The following is a 9,324-nucleotide window of genomic DNA, read 5'->3' on the forward strand; positions in this document are numbered from 1 at the left end:
ATTGTTTATGGGCGTTTAAGATTGCAATAGAAAATGTTAAAGACGCTCATTGTTTTTAAAGCCTTAAATAAATCACTTACATTCTCTTGCCTTTATTTTACTGTATCCTGACAAGCTCCTCTGCAAATTACAACAGCTGCAGCTAACGTCTAAACACTAAACGGTTTTTCACTTTTATCACTTTTCTATGATGAGAATTATCATTTATCTCAATGGCTGCTGCTGGATAAATGCAACCTGGAGGCTGCTATCTTTGATTTAAGATGCAAAATCAATCGCTCTGTATTAGAACTACTCATTTCAGCAGATGGGGAAAAACATACAAAACTGTTTAAAACTTTGGGGTGAGTAAGACTTTTACACAAGTAAGATTTAGAGTGTGTTCACACTTGGCGTGTTTGGTTCGATTAAAACAAACTCTGGGATTCCTGCTGCTGTTTTGACTCATTTATACATTTTATAAGCTCTTCACGAATTCTCAGCTGGTCAAAATACCATCTTATGTAGGCTAGGCTACACACATACAGCGATATGACATACATAGACATATACGCATTTATCCCAGCACATTGTTTTGGATGTTCGGTAAGTTCTGTCGTGAAATATACGCAATAAAAGCAGACCAATCAGGTTGTGAAAATTTCTCTATGCCTTTAGGTGCAGTATCTTTAGGTGAGGTGTTATAATGCCAGTGTGAACGCTAAGCGGACCAAACGAACCAAGCGAACCGACCTGAAAGTGTGAACACACCCTTGTATTCAGCAGCATGGATGCATTAAATTGATAAAAAAAAGTGACAAATTTACATTACAAACGATTTTCATTTTATTGCTGTTCTTTTGAACTTTCTATTTATCCAAGAAATCCTGAAGGAATGGGCAGCACAACTTTTGTTTGCAACATTCATAATAACAAGAAAAGTTTCTTGAGCACAAAATCAGAATATTTGATTCGCAGACACAAAAGAATATCCTTTTCAAGCTTTTAAGTGCTCTCGAAAATAACCTACTCAATAGTTCTACTCAAATATACTATAATAAAACACATTCTGCAATATTATTGACTTAAATGCACTGACTATTGGATGAGAACTGAACTGAGCTGTTTTCTCCAGAGCTGCATTGAGCTTTTCAAAACTGATGAACTTTACACAGTTATTGAACAAAAACAGAATCAACACTGAACTGATTTCAACTGAATAATGTCTGTTTACTGTTGTCTTTTTACGCCTGCTTTACAGCAGAATTGAAGGTAACACGTTACGATGGTCCACTACGTTCTACTAAGTAACTTTGAAACTACTTGTCAACTAGTCATTAGAGTATTAGTAGACTATCTGATTAATATCTGCTAACACTTTATTTTGATGCTCCCATAACAGACATTCTACTGACTATAAGTAATTTTGCAAATACGTCAATTTAGTCTAATATTCTAATGAGTGTTAGTTGACATGTAGTTGCAAAGTTACTAATAGTTAGTAGAATGTCTAGAGGAGACCATCAAAATAAAGTGTAACCGAATTGAATTCTGTTTGCATCATTGAATCATCATTATCCAGTTTACCACAGTAAAGCTGCTTTGAAACAATCTTGTATAAAGTGCTATATAAATAAAGGTGACAACCTTTTTTTGCCATTTATATGTTGCTACAAAATTGATACATTAAAAAAAGGTTATATTTGTTAATGTTATAATGTTATAATGTTAATTCATATAAATGTACATTCATGCTTTTCAACTAATGTTAATAGCTGACCTGGTATTGCACTTATGATGCAGAGCACCACTAACTTATTTTACTTTAATAGTGTCGCAAGAAGAAAAATATAATTTTGCAAAAATGTCACCACATGCACATCTTTCTAACAAGCTTCAGCACACAAATATTTATGACCACAACAAATGAGAAGAAGAATAAGATCTTTTCAGACTGAAAAAAAAAAGTCTGTCCAGTATTTTAATGATAAATGCAGACGACCTTACTGGAAAGGATGACAAGAACGATGAGGTACAAAAACTGCCATACTTTCAAGAGCGAAGATAATGACAGAGCCAGAGAGACGAAAACCGTTCTGCCTCTGCTTTATCATTCTTTACAATTGGCACTTAGGCTATCTTTACCAGAGTGAAACAAATAGAAGTAGAAATGGAATAAAGAATGGGAGAGAGGGAGGTGGGGGAGGACAGTGTGTTCTTTCGGTAACTGAAGTGGTGTGAGTTTGTTCCTGCAATGTTTGTACATTTCAAAAGTTGCCTGAATGCTGAATTTGGCACAAGGTCTTGGCCCAGTTTCTACAGGCTAATTATTTGAAAGTAGACAAACAAAAGAAGAGCATATGCATCCTTTCAAAAACAGCGTCATGCTAGACTATTAACTGAATAAGCTTACACTTTATATTATACTATTCATGCATGTTATACTGATTAATTACTGTAACAATGACATTTTTTGATAAAGATGTGTGTCATGCATGCAAAAACTCATTTCCCATCGAATGCATGATCTGATGTTTTACTTGAATGCAAAGTAGATCGGTTAAGATAATTGTATGTATTTGGCAGATGCATTTAAGTAATAGTTACATTTTACATTTGCATTTTACATTTAATCATTTAGCAGATGCTTTTATCAAAAGCGACTTATTGAGGAGAGCAATAAAAGCAATCAAACTAACAATAGGGCAACAAGTGCTGTGACTAATAATAGCCTTAGAAAAGCTTAAAGACTGTTCTACAATAATATATGTGCATATATAATTAATTAGTACTTCTTACAGGAACAAATGATAAGTGTGACTTTTTTTTTGAGTTCATTCATTTCTTAAGAATTTAGGAAGCCACATTTTACCGTTCTATTGTTTCGGAAAACAATTATACTTAGTAGAAGAACACAATGAAAGGAGGTCAAAATTGATATTGTATCATCTCTATGGAAAAACTGAAAATGAGCCAACATACATGTTTCACGTTCTTTTTGTGAAGAGAAAGATTTACTTCAACTTCTGAAAGTGAACAGCAGTGTTTTACTGTAGCATAAGAAGTAAGTGTCATTTCAACGTCAGTGTAAACCACGGGGTTTAGGCCTACATTAGGTTTATTTAACAACAGAAATATAATAAACAAATGTACAAATAAAACACTGCTTAGACAGATGTCACAATAATATGATTGTTAGGTGAGCAATATATAATTACTTTTAAGACTGACTGACGAACGGACGGATGGATGGACAGACGGACGACTGCCACTCACACAAGCTCTGTGAAAACACAGAAGACTTGTTGGTACAGCAGCACAAATGAGCATCATCCCCCATAAGAACACAATGGCCCATCATGACAAAGTAGTTATGTGTGTGCATGAGTTAGTGGACACAGAAAGACAGCATATATGGTAAACTTGTTACCTGTCCTTTCTCAAGAAGTAGCTCGTGACCACTCTCGTGAACAGGGCGACGATCCCTATTGAGCTGTTAAACTTCTGCTCAAACAAACAGAGCAATGTTAGGAGAAAGGATGGGAGACAGTATTGTAACAGACAAAAATCAGCTGTTACAGACATTAATATGTTTGAGTAAACTGTTAAACTGTTTGAGTAAATGTAATTACTGTACTTAAGTATCCTTTTGGCTACTTCATAGTTTGAGTATCAAAGATATTAACAACTTTTACTCTCTACTCTATTTCATTTTTGAATAAGTCTCTTAAAGGGGTGGTTCAGGATTTTGGACATCGGACCTCATTTCCAAGTTAGCCTGGGTGTTATTTATCAGTGGAGACAGTTTTCAAAAATGTTCACCCAGTCCTCCCAGTTGCATAGTTCGCTGGTGCTAGGCTAGTGCGAGTCAACGGTAACTGCTAGCCTGCCATTAAAACAGTTTTACCCACTCCACAGTACACCAAAAGCAAATAAATTATAACGCCAGACTATCGATGTAAATGTCTGTTGAGAGAATAATGTTAAAAATCAAACTACCCTTTCATCGCACTGCAATAGTTATACTTTGTTCCCTGTATTTATTAGCACAGTCTACAGCAGCGGCGGAGTGATATTAAGTTACCTAGGAAACCGAGACTACTACTATAGAGCTGGTAAGTCCCGCCCCTTCCGCTAACCCCACTGGACCTCTAGGTTGAAAAATCAAATGTGAACATATGTTGAATGTGAATTTTTAATATAATTTTTCGTGTAAAGAATGCTACAATTTAGCGGGTAGAAGTTTGATACGGTTAGACTTTGTGTGAGAGCACTTTGTGGACTACAACTCTTCGCTGCTTTCGACGCGTTTGAAACGTCACCACCACTCGCACACGGACACTAGCTCACGGATCCCGCTAAACATGGCTGTGTCTTTGGTGCACTTCGCCGCCTTCTTTCAGGGAGAGGACAAAATCGTTGTGGTTGGTGAAAACCACGGGTAAGTCAACTTTATGGGGTGACGTCACATAGGCGACATGTAGTCTTTCTCGTTATGTCTTTTCCACAACTGCTAGCCGAAGAATCATACCATATACTGTCAAACTCGTAACATGAAAAATTATATTAAAAATTCACAGACAACATATGTTCACATTCATGGCACAATTCAAACGGGACCAGAAAATAATTATTTTCTCCCATTCACTTGCATTGACGATTTTTCAACCTAGAGGTCCAGCGGGGTTTTACGGATGGGCGGGACTTACCAGCTCTATAGCTAGCTAGACGTCCCGACCCTAGTGCGCTTCTGTTGCGTGTTTACTTTTTGGCGCAGTACTAACCGGAGCAAAGTAAAATCCCGCCGCTGCTGGGAAACTAGTTCCTGTAAATGTAATGCGATCATTGAGATGCAAGAGTAGTTTGATTTCTAACATTATTCTCTCAACAGACATTTACATCGATAGTCTGGCGTTATAATTTATTTGCTTTTGGTGTACTGTGGAGTGGGTAAAACTGTTTTTAATGGCAGGCTAGCAGTTACCGTTGACTCGCGCTAGCCTAGCACCGGCGAACTATGCAAATGGGAGGACTGGGTGAAATTTTTTGAAAACTGTCTCCACTGATAAATAACACCCAGGCTAACTTGGAAATGAGGTCCGACGTCCAAAATCCTGAACCACCCCTTTAACTCCTATACATTTTGCATGGCACCTAACTTTTTCTGCAGCAGTTTATTTCTGCTATAAAAGAAGTGATGTCGCCATCTACAGGGCACTGAAGGTACTATATCTTATGCGATTTGCCCTTACCCAAACTTGTCAATAAAGCTACTTTGCCTGAATGCGAGTGCATTAGCAGGTAGTTGCTGAATCGCACTTGTTTCCTTTTGTATTTCGCAATTGTATTTATCCTTCTGATGAGACCTTTTTGAAGGATATTGGTTAAAGGAGTGATTTTCTGTGTAAGGTTTGAGTCATTTACTCAAGTATGGATTTCAGGTACTCTTTACACCTCTGGGCATAGCCTAGATAATTTTCTAGCTAACTGCTTTCTAAAATAGCACTAGTGCACAGTGATTCATTTATAATAAGTCTCCTTTTGGCTGCATGTAAGTGTCAGAGCGATCCAGCTTCATTTGCATCCACTTTCCGCACCTGATTGCTGATTGGACGACGAGAGGCAGATGTAATGTGCAATCCAGTCTCAGGAGCATTTGAATGCAAACGCATTTATGAGTCTTTCTCCAGATGGACTTCACTAGTTTATTGTAAAATGTAACACGTCAACTTTCCTCACCTCTAATCAGTATTTTTTTGAACATCACACTCACACACATACTGTCACACACATCAGGCCGGCCATGAGTGGCCATGGTAATTATGTTGATAACAATAACTCTGGGTGTCTTTGATACTTTATGCCCTGGAACATGCACAAGTGGATCATTTGTGTGGGCATATCAGGGCATAGACAAACACAGTGGAGGCCACAGTGATCAACGACAATAACCACAAACCACTTGCATTCATGCTGGAGCCCAATGGCAATTTAAAACATGATGAATTGTGATTACGGTCTCTGCTCTTTTGGATTACCACGATGACTGAAGTCACGCATCTCAGGGTTAAAATGAGGATGGGGATGTGACATCCCCACAAAATATTTTTTTAATTCGAAAATTCATTTTTGAATTATTTGGGACAGGCAAACTGATCTAGATGGCTTGAAAGAGAGGCCTTTGCAAAGAAACATTTTTTTTATGTATTTTTTTTATGCATTTTCTATTTATTTAAGTCTTATGCTCACCAACATAAAACAATACAGTAATATTGTGAAATATTATTACAATTTAAAATAACCGTTTTCTAATTTAATATAGGCTATTTTAAAATGTAATGTATCCCTGTGATCTAAAGCTGAATTTTCAGCATCATTACTCCAGTCTTCAGTGTCACATGATCCTTCAGAAATCATTCTAATATGATGATTTGATGCTCAAGAAACATTTATTATATCAATAATGAAAAAAATATTTAAGTGGAATCCATGATAATTTCTTTTCAGTATTTTTTTGATGAATAGAAAGTTCAAAAGAACAGTATTTATTACGTAACATGTCTTTACTGTCACTTTTGACCAAATTATTGTCCTTGCTAAATAAAAGTAATAATAATAATTTATAATAATAATTTATAATTTATAATAATAATAATTTCTTTCAATAATAATAATAATAATTATTATACATGTATAGTACATCTTTACAATGCCAATAATTGTATTTATTTGCTAAATGAAGACTACAGAATTACATGACTACTAAGCAAAACTTTTTCCCCAGTTGTATGACAAAACTATTTAAATTGTAAATTAGAATTGTAATTGTAAATCGTCTTCAAAATATCACAACGCAGTTTACCTAAATGGTACTAAAAATAGATTTAGAAATCGAGGACATAGGAACAATCTAAAATGAACGCAAGATGTAAACCTTATTAGCTAGGCTTATGAATATTAATTAGGTGATTATTGGTTGAAAGAAAGGTAAGTGGTCTATAGCCATAATATATTGTCGACCGCATGAACACTGATTCAATCTCATGCCAGACGGCGTAATAATTGTTACTGATTCAAAATATCATGTGTCAGCATTTTGATTTTAGGGTGAAATATGACAACACATTCTTTTGTGAGAAATGTGATATTGATTTGATTGAATTTCCATGTCTTGACAGCTTAAGACCATTTGAAATGCACTGCATATCACATATGGCCTAAAGTGACAATTAATCAGATATTTAAAACTTTCACTGACTCTCATTTAGATTTTACTATACACGGTTTTCCTGTTGCACGTTCCTTCTGCGAGTTCCCATCTTAAAGGGGGTATTGTGTTACTGTCTTGCGAGGAGAATTTTGTCAGTATAACTTCTGCGTTTGTGTGCTCAGTGTCTCTGGAGGACGATGGAATTAGACCTTCCACATTCAGCCTTCCTGATTTACCCTTCACCTCAGTGTCCGCAGCCCCAGACTGCAACAACCACAGGAAACGGGGAAAGTGGTTCCGAGTGACATGGGATCGAACAAGGCCGTGGTTCTGTAGTGCACGGGTAAATTGAATTAGAGCAAACGTACGGGTTGATTTCAGAATGCAGAAGAAGTCAAAGCAAAGCATGTTGTTTACACGATCTGTTTTCAATATGTTCATGCTGTTCACTTTGGAGTGCTAGGATAATAGCTCAGGTTTCCCATTGAGAAGCATTTCATCTTATTGGCTTATTTTTGGAGCACCCAACGGCCAGTTTCTTTGCATTTTATTTAATTTGGGTAACAAATCTGTGCCACTTCAGGGTATAGAGAACACGACAGCTTTAAGTCACGCATCTCAAGGTTAATTCTAAAGTTGGTAAAAACAGAAGTCTTCCCAGGTGAAAAAAATTATTAAAAATGCATTAGTTATATTGTACTAAAAACATACTCAAGTACATTTTTAATACATTTAATCGTACGTCTTTTTCACATGGGTTGATATCCCCAAATATTTGAATTAGAAAATAAATTTTGGAATTATTTGAGACATGCAAATAGATCTAAATGGCTTGAAAGAAGGTGAGAGGCCTTTGCAAAAAAACTATTAAAAAAAACTATCTTTTAAGTCTTATGCTCACCAACATAAGACAGTAATATTGTGAAATATTATTACAATTCAAAAATAACTTCTCTAATTGAATATATTTTAAAATGTAATTTATCCCTGTGATTCAAAACTGAATTTTCAGCATCATTACTCCAGTCTTCAGTGTCACATGATCCTTCAGAAATAATTTGAATATGCTGATATGATGCTCAAGTAACATTTTCTTATTATACAGCTTTAATGAGATAGTACAATACATTTTAAAGGGATAGTTCAACCAAAAAGGAAAATTCTGTCATCATTAGTTGTTCCGAAACTGTAAGAATTTCTTTCTTCTGTTGAACACAAAAGGAGATATTTTGAAGAATATGGGCAACCAAACAGTTGATGGACCCGTTCATTGTATGGAGAGAAAAAAAGTCAATGGGGCACATCAGTTTGGTTACAGACATTCTTCAAAATATCTCCTTGTGTTCAACAGAATAAAGACATTCATACAGGTTTGGAATAAGTTGAGGATGAGTGAATGACAGAATTTTCCTTTTCGGGTGAACTATCCCTTTAAGTGAGCATATAGAGATGAATAGCTGTATTCTCAATTCATTGGCTTTTTTCAAAGGCACCCTAATCCCCTTCTCTTTTCACAACTATTAAAAGAGAAACATTTTCAGCTGAAAATTGACATTCCGCATAGAAAATTGTCAGACAACAAAGCTAGCTGTCAGTTTTATAACAGCAAGGTCGTGCGATTGCACGAAACGTGGTGCTCTCAGCTTAAACTCAAACACTGACATTGAACAGCATGTTCCTAGAAACACCACACACAGTCACGACAAAGACCATAACCTCACGACACCACAATTGAATAAAATGGTGAATTTATACCCCTAAAATCAGAGGGAAATGATGATTATATGTCAAAAGACCCCTTATATGTCATGTCTTGACCCCTTTAAAAGAAAAATGGAAAAAGAAAAATGATACAAATGAATAAAGAAATGGAAATCATGCAGCTCGAGTGCTGCAGTCATTGAAGCGAAAGTAAGGCAAAATAAATGCTAAAGTAACATTTTACAATAAGGTCTCATTTGCTGACACTAACTACATAAGATAACATGAACGAATAATGAGCAATACATCTAAAGCATTTATTATTCTTAATTTCAACAATTACTAATACATTATTAAAATCAAATTGTATCGGTTAACATTAGTCAATGCATTATGAAGATCTTTAACATTATACTAATAATTAAAACTACAAA

This window comes from Squalius cephalus (assembly GCF_949319135.1).
Source record: "Squalius cephalus genome assembly, chromosome: 3".
Taxonomy (NCBI): domain Eukaryota; kingdom Metazoa; phylum Chordata; class Actinopteri; order Cypriniformes; family Leuciscidae; genus Squalius; species Squalius cephalus.